The sequence below is a fragment of the Colossoma macropomum genome, unplaced genomic scaffold (assembly GCF_904425465.1).
Source record: "Colossoma macropomum unplaced genomic scaffold, Colossoma_macropomum, whole genome shotgun sequence".
Lineage (NCBI taxonomy): Eukaryota > Metazoa > Chordata > Actinopteri > Characiformes > Serrasalmidae > Colossoma > Colossoma macropomum.
The window spans coordinates 33,457,116-33,468,861 of record NW_023494806.1 but is presented as its reverse complement, the minus strand read 5'-3'; positions in this window follow the sequence as shown (position 1 = coordinate 33,468,861).

Sequence of the window (11,746 nt, the reverse complement as noted above, 5' to 3'; positions counted from 1 at the left end):
TTTATGTTACATTTTTAAGTGAATCTGCTAAAATAGGCATCCATAATTAATCTGTAACACTGATCCATAATTTAAAATCCATCATAAATACCCCCAGGGTGTGATGTGACTTTTTTTCATACGGGACCATTTTGAACCCAGCCCTGACGTTTGCCTATGGGGAGCCTACAGGAGGCCATTTGTATGCTGTTTCTTACTTTGTAAGCAAGCATTTCTCAAGAAGACATCAAAAAAACTGGACTGGAACCAAAACATCAGACTATTCTTTGAACTGGCTAAATGCGCTCCAGCTAGACAAAGGACAGAACGCTTTTGCTGACTGCGACTGTCAAATATCATAAGAAAGTAGGTCAGATTCACGTCTTCATCCTTCAGCAGCGCCACAGAAAGAGGATTGCATGTGTTGCCTATAGGCAACAAGTCCATGCTATTTTAAAGCAATTGCACTTTGTTGCATCAGTGGTTAAAGAAGGATTATAGGTGTTTGGATGTTTTGTACTATTAAAGCCTTGGAAAAAAGCCAATCACTGACCGGGTCAAACAGTAATGAGAGCTTTGGAGGACTGAAGAGCAGCCTTAAAGTGACAAATCTACATAATGTCCCCCACTTTACTCCAAATACGGTCGATTAGCCAAGACATGTTTGTTGCCTAAAGTTTACCTCTTTAGTTTTGCCATAAAATGTAGCTACTATGGTAATGTATCTAACAAGTAATGGAAACTTATGCAAACAACATGCATACTAGTACTATAAAAACTGATGCTATTATAGCAATGCTAGCAACTTTGTACTTGTGTTCATTTTATACAGTGAGGGAAGTGTTCAGACACTTTATGACATGTACTTCCAGTGTATATATCCATGTCAAAATAAAACACATAATGTATTTTGACATACCATCCCAGGTGGTTGCTAAGGTACTTATAAATATAAACAGAAAGTATGTATTCAAAATCATAAACAAGAATATGGTTTAAAAAAAAGAAATTAATATTGAAGTAAACATTCAGACCTATATTATTATACAAATATATGTAAAAGTTAAAAATAAAAATAAATCAAGATCTACACAACATTGCTGCCAAAATATATAAATAAATAAAAAATGTTATCATGCAATTTGCATGTGGTGTGATTAGAAAAGACGTTGTGATTGGCTGGGAAAATTTCACACAAGTAGGAATCATGGTGAAGGCGAAGAAGCTTCCCAAATTCTGATGGGCAACATTATTAAATAACACTTGAATGGAAAACGACACAGAGCCAGAGCAAAGACCTTAAACATCCCTGTGAGTACAACTGGTTCAATACTATGCAATTGGAAAGTTCATGAAAGTTCATGGACAGATGCACCATGCATGAATGGAGTGATGTACCAGAAGATTTTAGGGGAGAGCTGAATCTCATTGACCAAGAAACTGAATCTTTTCAAGAAGACAATGACCCTAAACATACAACAAAATAACTCGAGGTTTCTAAAAAAGTTAAAGGTGCTTGCTGGGCCTAGCCAATATCCTGACTTGAGTCTTATCGTACATGTGTGGAGGATTTTGAAATTGTGAGCCCATCAGTAGGACCCTCATTATCTTGGGGAATTGAAGACGGTTTGAGACTCATTTCTGCAAAACAGGCTTTCATTACTTCGCTACATTACCCTCCTTGCTTCAGTGTAAACATAAAGGAGTACATGTCAGCCACCAAACCTTTGAGGTAAGTTGCTGAATATTCTTTCAAAGAAATATATCTGTGTATTCTGCGATGTAATTAATGTTCTCTTCATTGTGATTGAACTTCTCTCGACCCTGGAGAGTCTCTAGACGTAGTTTAAATTGTCTTGGTGCTTTTGGGGACAGTGCGTCCAGTGTTCAGCCAGCACTGTATCAAAGGGCACAAGTCAGATTGATGATCATGACTTCAATCTCCTCCTGTTATAGCAATAATTTTCAATTATTCCTCATTACGTGGGCTGGCTGCAGCTGGGACCAACGCAACCAAACAGGTGTCTGACATTTTGGCTGGATGCTTTTGCATTAACATGTAAATTGAGTTTCGTAAGCGCACACCTTCTCCATCTTCCGTAAAAGCTTTTTCGAGGCACTGACCAGATGTGGCTCATAGACCTGTCCGGAACTGAAATAGAAACAATGGAGTGACTCTGGTTACAGTACCCTACTGCAAATTCAGCTTTTCTACAATACAGCTTTTTTAAATCATATCCAATGGATAAAAAACTCATCAGAACGGATGAGGTGGGGGGTTTTTCGTGACCTCTTTCATATGCAGACTCTTTGCCTGTGTATATACACACCTGAGTCACCACCTCCAACCAGTTCAGTCCATCATAAGACAGATATGATGAGATGGAACTCTGGGAACGTATTAAAACCACCAACTTTTTGATCAGCTTGCTTCACATGATAATCCATTCTGAAGTTCGCAGTCTACCCAGTTTTCACGGTTTCTCCGCATAACTGAAAACATTTCTGAACATTTGGGTTCTCTAAGCAACATCAAACTTAGGGACACCCCACCTCAATCATATTATTTCATATGCAAGAATGAAAAAAGACTAAGTAACTTAGTCAAGGTAATTAATCACGTTTAGAGAAGCAATATAAAAGTTTGACCATTGCTAACATTGGCAGAAAAACATCAAAAATGTAACTTATGACAATAAAGACGTTTAACTTGTTACAGTAAAAGTGCCCAAAAAACAAACCACAGTATTCCACAGTTCAACCAAGCAAAGAGATGTTTATCGACCATAGAACACATTTGACCATTAAGCTATTATCCCAGATAAAAACACCATCAAAATTAGCATATGTTGTGTTTTGGATGTTGGTATTCTGGTCAACCAGCATGACCATGCTGAGTGACTAGCTAAACCAGCACCAGGCCATAAACCAGCTTATTCCATGCTGTTCTTCATGCTGGTCTATGCTGTTTTTTTTTAGCAGGGCTTTCATAGATGGGTATAAATTAAAATTAGCTTAACCTTGGCACTTCTTATCTTACATTATGATGAAAAGGTGCAGTTGAGAGACTTGTTTCTGCTGTAATGTCAGTATATTAAAAGCATAATTAGGGCTGTCAGCAAATCTCTCACAGTAGCTAGCAGTGCAGGCAACAATGTTAACTAGCTAGGTTAGCTGGCTAGGTATGCAAAAATAGGTAAAGTTGACAAACATGTTGAGAAAAATGCTGTGTGTAAATTGTTAGAGTAATTTAATCCATGTTACTGTAGCTAGTGGCATATGCTAACATTACAGTGTCACCTTAGTTAGCGAGAAATCCAATAGTTCAAGCTGGTAACAGATACGTTTCAGCCAAGTTGTTACAGCTTCAACCATGTCACATAAGCAATGTAGGCTACAATGTTAACTAGTTAGCAATGCTAGAATAGTTCAAGTTGGTGACAATACAGCTATGAAAATGGCAGCAAATCTACCATTTTGATGTTAACTCAGCCTGCTAGCAACACTAAACTAGCTGAGGTTGGTGATTATGAAGAGGAAATTGTGGCAAATCTGTTAGTGTATGATGTAACTATGATGTTAGCTAGCAAGTTTAGGCTGGTCACAAATACAGCAAGGATAATGGTTTTGGCAAATCTGTTCAGCCATGCCGCAGTAACCAGTGGTGTAGGCTATGACGTTAACTTAGCTAACTAGCAGTGCTAAAATTGTTGAAGCTGACAATTACAGGGGAAATGTTGTCAGCAAATGTATGCAAGCCATGCCAGAGTAGTTAGCAGTGTAAGCTAGTTAACTTAGCTGAAAATACTAAAATAGTTAAAGCTGCATGGTGACAAATATGACAAATAAAGTGCTGTAGAGCCTTAAAGGAGAATTTTTTCAAAATTTCTGCATATTTAAATCATTAAGATGTAAACAAAGTCATTCAGAGTGGTTTGGTGTAAATGCTCTGTTCTAGAGAAACTTACTGAGTTAGATTTTTTCACAGTGGTGGTGATAGGAACCAGACGTCTAAAGAGTTTAATGCCGCTAGAGGCTAACTTATATAAGATTTATCACTTTTTTAGACTATCAACATTACATGTAAAAACTCAGAAGTGTAGGTTCACTGGTGGTTTTGGATAGTAAATAAAATGGCTATATTTGTGTTGTAGATGGCGACCCCTGGTTCTTATCACCACCACTGTAAAGAAATCTGAGTCTCTGCAATCAACCGTTTCACACCAAACCACTCTGAATGATTCTGTTTACATCTCAGCCATTTAACTTCACAGACATTTAGAAAAATAGGTAGAATTCCTCTTTTGAAAAGCATTATAAAGGAAAACGCTCTTGAAAAATGCAGTTGTAGCTCCATGGCCAGGTCTGGCTTAAAGATAATGAATGGCCTGGAGAGCTATGAGTGTCCCTGTGCACATTTGTATGTGAGTCTATATGATACAGTATTCAAAACCATACCATTCATGAATAATGGATATTTCCATTCAAGGCCCATTAAAATGAACAGCAGTATTCACATGTACATCTGCTCATTAAAGCGCACGGTAATTGCTATTGTCAGATCAGACCGCTAGTGAGATTAATTACTCTCTCATTCTGGAAGAAATCGTGGGGTGCAAAGCACAGATACATTCAAGGGCCCATATGATGCAAAAGGCTAATTTCCCTTTCTTTTCTGGAATAAAAGGGTTTGATTATGTAAACATCAGTGGCACTTTCAGGCACTTTGCAAATTTGAAGCGAATTTCCAAAGTGTCAATGAAAGAAAATGCAAATAATCAGTGTTTCCATCGGTTGCTGTTTTGCGCAAATTCCTGATGTTGATTTTATTTGTAAGCTGGGCCCATTTTAATAAAAACATGATTAATGTGCAAAAAAAAAAACACACTCCAGGTTTACAAAGGGGTGTTTCATGCAGTCTGTGACTACGTTTGACCATTAAATGGTCAAATTAGAGGAAAATGCTGTCAGCAAATCGTGCTACAGCAGTTAACGGTGTTAACTAGCTAGCTAGAAAAGCTGAAATAGTCAAGATTGGTGACAATTATAGGCAAAATATTGTCTGCAAATTTCAGGTCAATGACAATTATGATGAAAATGTTGTTAGAGTTGTTTCAGCCATACAGCTAGCAGAGTAGGTTACAATGTCAGCTAGCTAGAAATGCTAAAGCAGTTGAATGTGGTGAATACCTGTACTGTGCCACAGTAGCTAGCAGTGTACGTTATGATGCTAACTCAGCGAGCTAAAAATGCTAAAATATTTAAAGTTGGTGAAAAATACGGTGAGGAAAATGTTGCTGGCAAATCTCTTAGAGTAGTTACTTCACCATCACCAGAAACATTATACAGAAGGAGACGGGTTGGAAAATGAATGGGAGCACTCATAACACTGAACATGGTGTCTGTTCATGGGGAAAGTATCACCCTTGGACATATACAGTAGACAACACGGACATGAACATTTATTTTTGTGCATTGTTTGAGCCAAATGCTACAAACTAATGTGATTTTTGTCAGTGTGGGGTGTCAAGTGTCTCCCCATTCAAAGAAATATGTGCCTGGTCTCATATGGCTGAAAGTAAATGCCCAGAGCGGTTGCTAAAATGGCTACAGAGTGGACAGACTTTCCTATAAGGACTTTGCTATCATCCACGAAACCCCCTGGGAACATCAGCCCAGTGATGATTTTCATCTGCCACCATGTTTATTATCAGATGGAGATGATTTTTGTTCATACTATGTCATCACTTGTTTGAAAAATCGTTGTTCCTGTACACAGTCAGTAGCAGGGTTATTGGAGTGGAAGAACAGGAAAGGGATTAAACGTTGTGCTGTTCATGGCTGTCAGGAAGCAAATAGATCACTATAGCCTTCCAAAGGACACATCTGAAAGGAGTGATGTAAGTTTATTTTTTCATTCCTAAATATTTCTGTCCAAACTTAACAGTTTATTTCACATTTGAGCCAGGAGAGCTGTTTGAATATGATGTGGCTTATTTCATTTGTGAAAGGGTCAGCCAATCAGAACAAATGCACACTGTAACTGGTCCTGTTTTGTCCTTACTTAATTATGATATTTCTTTCAGGTTAAACAAAAAAACATCTTACATAGTGCAGCTTTAAAGGGGCAAAGAGAGGGTGGAAAATAGTCAAAAGTTCACTTTCAGGGAGAAAAAATAACATACAAGAAAAATATACCATATGCGCCTTGAAAGTCCTTCCACATCAGCAACAAACAGAACAGGCCATGAGCTGTTTAACCTCGCATTTGTAACACGCTTTTTCAAAATGTCAAATAAATGGAAAAAAATTAATGTGACAAAGAAACACAGCTCGGTCAGCAACACGAAAGGTCGCTTGGTTGAAGACAAACACGCAAGAGGTTAATTTGAGGGCCTGAATTTATATGGTCGTTCATTTTTGCCCATTATAAATGAATGAAAGGAAGGTGATCTCATAGTTCCAAATGCCACCAGCCGGTGCTTTGAGTCCTTGTTTTGTCTGTAAGGTTTTTTTAATTCCTTTATTGTTCAGTATGTCCAACACAGCCAGAGAGCTTATCTTAGTCTAGTGTACATTAAAAAGCCTTGTATAATTGACAGTGACAGTCTATTAATGGATACACTCACTGGCCACTTTATTAGAAACACCTACCCTGTACTTCCACTCGCTGGCCACTTTATTAGAAACACCCACTTTGTACTTCCACTCACTGGCCACTTTACTGGAAACACCCACCTTGTTCTTCCACTGACTGGCCACTTTATTAGCAACACCCACCTTGTTCTTCCACTCACTGGCCACTTTATTGGAAACACCCACCTTGTTCTTCCACTCACTAGCCACTTTATTAGAAACACCCACTTTGTACTTCCACTAACTGGCCACTTTATTAGAAACGTTCACTTTGTACTTCCACTCACTGGCCACTTTATTGGAAATGTCCACCTTGTACATCCACTAACTGGCCACTTTATTCGAAACACTTGCCTTGTACTTCCACTCACCGGCCACTTTATAACACCTCCCTTGTACTTCCATTCACCACCAACATAATTAGGAACTGACAAAGGAATCAACCAATCACATTTTGATTTCCAATGGTCTGATTTTCAATCTGATTTCCAATTTCCAGTCTAGGCCTTCTGGAAGTCCTAGATACATCACTGACTGTTACAAATCGTAGTCTAACCAGGTTTCAGTGAAACGTTGGAAATAAATACACTGGCAACTCTATGTCTGAACAATTTACTGAAATCAGAGTTGCCGTAAAAGTAATACATGACAAAATATCTGTTAATATTTATTAGAGACTTGGAAAGTTCATGTTTATCTCCAACTATTGTTGACATTTATGGCCTGAACTGAAGGCCTGGCTCAAATAGCCACTGACTTGCATACAATCTGTGCATTCTCTACTGACCTCTGGCTGAAAAACAGATGGTTTTGTGGTTCTTTTCTTTAGGAAAATCAATTTCTATGTTTATATAAGACGTTCTATTCTCTGGCATTCATTTTTCATTTCCTCTTCATTCTTTCCGGTTGAGGAAAGTGTCAGGCTCATCTCTGTTGGCACTGGAGAGCCTTTAGTGCTTCTGATTATGTTGTCTTTCCTCTTTTCTTGTCCCCTCCCTCCCGATAGAATGCTTCCAAACCAGGCAGCCGGCCGGCGTGTGAAATGAAATTTCTGATTTCTTGCTGTTGATGGCTTGTGGTGGGCCCCACATAATGATTTTCATGAAGGAAGCCTCTTTGCTGCAGGATATTGTGCTGTGTCGTGATCAAATGGAGGGCATAAGCAATACCAGTCAGGACGAGACAAGATAGTGCAATTTGCCTGGATCTCCAAGGTCCTTTCGAGTTCTAGCATGGATACGTTTCAGCGTAATACTTTGGCGTACGGTGCTTCACCTCTGAAACCCATAATCAAAGTTTACACAGGAGACACAGAATAAGAAGAAGAATCCCTTTTCTTTCTGTCAGACTTTTTGCCTTCAGGACACAGGGAACAGAGAAAAAATAACGAGAGGGAGATGGGCATGGAATTTTAATTCAGTCTTATTTGTATAGCCCTGCCTACGCAGACAGCAGCTTCCTGTAAGAAGCTTCACCAGAAATGTGAGTGTAGCCCCCTAATGAGTGTGGCCGAGGGGGCAGTAGCATGAAAAACTCTCTTAGTATGTGAGAAAGGAACACTGAGAGCAACCAAGGCTCAAAAGGTAAAAACAGAAGAAACACACAAAGGAACCATGATTCAAAAGAAAAACTCTGTAAGAACATGAGGAAGAACCTCTCAGAGGAACAAGACTTAGAAGAAGCATCTCCCTAGGAGCATGAGGAAGAACCACTGAGATGATCCAAGACTCAAATGGAGAACCTCACCAACAGCATGAGGAAGAACCACTGAGAGGATCCAAGACTCTTAAGGAGAAACTCCCTAAAAACATGACGAAGAACCACAGAGAAGACTGAAAAGTAAAACCACCGAAGAGTGTGAGGAAGAACCCCTGAAAGGAAGCAAGACTTAAAGGAGAAACTCCCTAAGAACAAGAGGAAGAACCACTGAAAGGATCCAAGACTCAGAAGAAACAACTTCCTCGAAACATGAGCAAGAACCACCGAGGAGGCTCAAAAAGAAAGGACTCTAAGAATGTATGGAAGAACCACTGATAGGAACCCAGACTCAAAAGAAAAACTTCCCTGGAACATGAAGAAGAACCACCGAGAAGACTCAAAAGTGAAACCACCTAAGAGCATGAATAGAAACCCCTGAAAGGAACCAAGACTCAAAAAGACAAACTCCCTAAGAGCATAATGAAGAACCAGTTAGAGGAACCAAGACTCAAAAGGAAGAACTATATAAAACAAGAGGAATAACCACTCAAATGAACCAAGACGTAAAAGGATAAACTTCCTCAAAACATGAGGAAGAACCACCGAGAAGACTCAAAAGAGGAACTACCCAAGAGCATGAGGAGAAACCCCTGAGAGGAATCACGACTCAAAAAAAGAAACTCCGTGAGAGCATGATGAAGAACCAGTGAGAGGAACCAAGATTCAGTAGGAAAAACTCTGTAAAAGCATAAGGAAAAACCACTGCAAGAAACCAAGACTCAAAAGAAAAAACTCCCAAAGAGAGTGAAGAAGAACAAATGTAAGGAACTAAGACTCAGATGGAAAAACTCCCTCAAACATGAGTAAGAACCACCAAGAACACTCAAAAGAGTAACCACCTAAGAGCATGAGGAGAAACCCCTGAGAGGAGCCAAGACTCAAAAAGAGAAACTTCATAAGAGCATGATGAAGAACCAATCATAGGAACCAAGACTCAAAAGGAAAAACTATATAAGAACATGCGGAAGAACCACTAAAATAAGCCAAGAATCAAAAGGGCAAATCCTTGAAGAGAATGAGGAGGAACCATTGAGAGAAACCAAGACTCAAAAGGAAAACTCACAAGGAACATGACGAAGAACCAGTGAGATGAACCAAGACTCAGAAGGAGAACCCATCCTCATCTGGGGCGTGCCCGAGAAATGTATAGTTTTCACCAGTAAATATGATTTAGTAATTGCAAGTATTGTTGCAAACAGAGGCACCGAGATGTGGAAGTCCAGAAGATGAACCACCAACGTTAAAGATCTGGGCTCTTCTAATTATCTTGAACAAGGTATTAGATATAAGAACAAGGTAATTAGTTTGATATAAGCACAAGGCAGAAGTTTGTGAAAAGGGATATAAAGAGATTACTAGCGACACGTTAGTGTCCGTGAAACGGCATTAATCAATCCATTTGATTGCTGCTTGGAGATTCATGGAAGAATCTGCAATCCAGCTAATGCTGCTCTGAATCCATCTGCATCCAAAAGAAATCCCCCCCTTGCCCTCTTCAGTGGCTGCTCAAGATGTTATCCATGACTTGGACAGTCAATCTTTCTGTTTCTTTGCGCCACATATTGATCCTGACTTGAAAAGCAGGATGACTTCCTCACTTTATATGCAGTACAGATGCACTACAACATACTAATGAAAGGTTGCCTCACATTAAAGCAATGCTAATGTAGCTAACACTGAATGGAAGTTGGTAGCTAGTAATTAGCATCACTGAATTTGTATAATGCTAATCATTGCATGCTAATGCATTTTTTTTATTAAATTGTAATCATTTTAGCATTTTTCTTAATCCAGTAGAGCTAATGTGGCTAACAATGGATGGAGGTTAGCAGCCACTAATTAGCATCATTTAATTTGTGTAATGCTAACCGAAGACTATTTGTTTTCATTTAGTAAGATTAGCCTTTTGACTGAACCATTCCTTTAAGAACTATGCGAGCTGATTAGCATTCCGCATTAGCTGCACAGGCAAACATCAATCAAATTTCAACTGCGAATGCTAGACAGCAACATCAATCACTTCCTCATATTGGCAGGCCATGAGAGAGAGAGCAGCCAAATGAAGGAAAATCAATTCTGACATACCAGAGGATGAGAAAACATTTATCTTTGAACAAATGACACAATTTAGCATGTAAGAAGAACAGAAATCTTACTGTTGCAGACCTGGAAATGGCCAGTAACTAGCTTTGTTTGCTAATTTCCACATACTTCAGTTCAATTTTGCTAGGTTTATGTTTTAGGTATGTTCAAAAAACTTTTACTCAAGTATATTTCTGAGGAAAATATGCCACTTTTACCTCAGTTTTTTTCATATTTTGCTCCTAATCCCTTCTTTTCTGGGGCTTCAGTAACTGCTTCATTCTGTCTTGCTAATGCTAACACCTCTCAGGAGTGTTTGCTTTTTATTTCAGACCAAAAGGCTCCCAAAAACGAGAAGAACAGAACCCAACAAACTTTGGTTTTTATGCTAATAGATGTTGGATGTACTAAGACATTCCATTGTGCTTTTATAAAGGAGTTTTGGAGCTAATACTTTTTAAATGAAGTTGTTTTTGCTAGTCATTATTAGCTAAAAAATGGGTTTAAGCTACTCTACCTACTTCTGCCCACATACAATACACCTAAACAAACAATAAAACTAATAAAACCAAAGAGCAGAAGAGAGAAAGCAAAACATAAACACATATATATAAAAAAATAAAAAAATAATTAGAAATCATAAACATGTAATAAAAAATTTAGAACAATGTACCACAGCATGTTCCGTACATTTGACAACAATGCTAAAGAACTGTTAAGAATTTGTCATAAATGTTTGCAATGTATGAAAATAGACACATGTTTAATGTACTGATATGTGTTATAATACAATGTACATTATAATGCAGTAGCATCATTGGCAAACAGTCCAAATAAAAAAGATCTTGACTCTACATTAACACTTGCAACACTTGCTTTTGCCATGTTAAATGTATATGCTAACAATATTTGCTAATGTGCTAACATATTTAATATGCTCTCTTTAGTTTAAACGTGTAGGTTAATGCTATGCATGCGTTATCATGGCAGATTTGGATTCAGTAATATAACGGTGTTGTATTATCATTACATGACAGATGCCATAATATTTGATGACATGTCACATGCTAATTTTTGCTAACTATGCTAGAAAAACCAGCTTTGAAAACTGGTATGCTTGTCAACCAGCATGACTAGGTTGGGTGAGCAGCTAAACCAGCACCCTACCAGCATAAACCAACTTAGTGTACTCAGTTAGCCGTCATTACATCAACCGTTATTACGTCTGTCATGACAATTACAGAGTTGGTAATGACTCACAACATTAGATAACATCTGCCATGACACATTT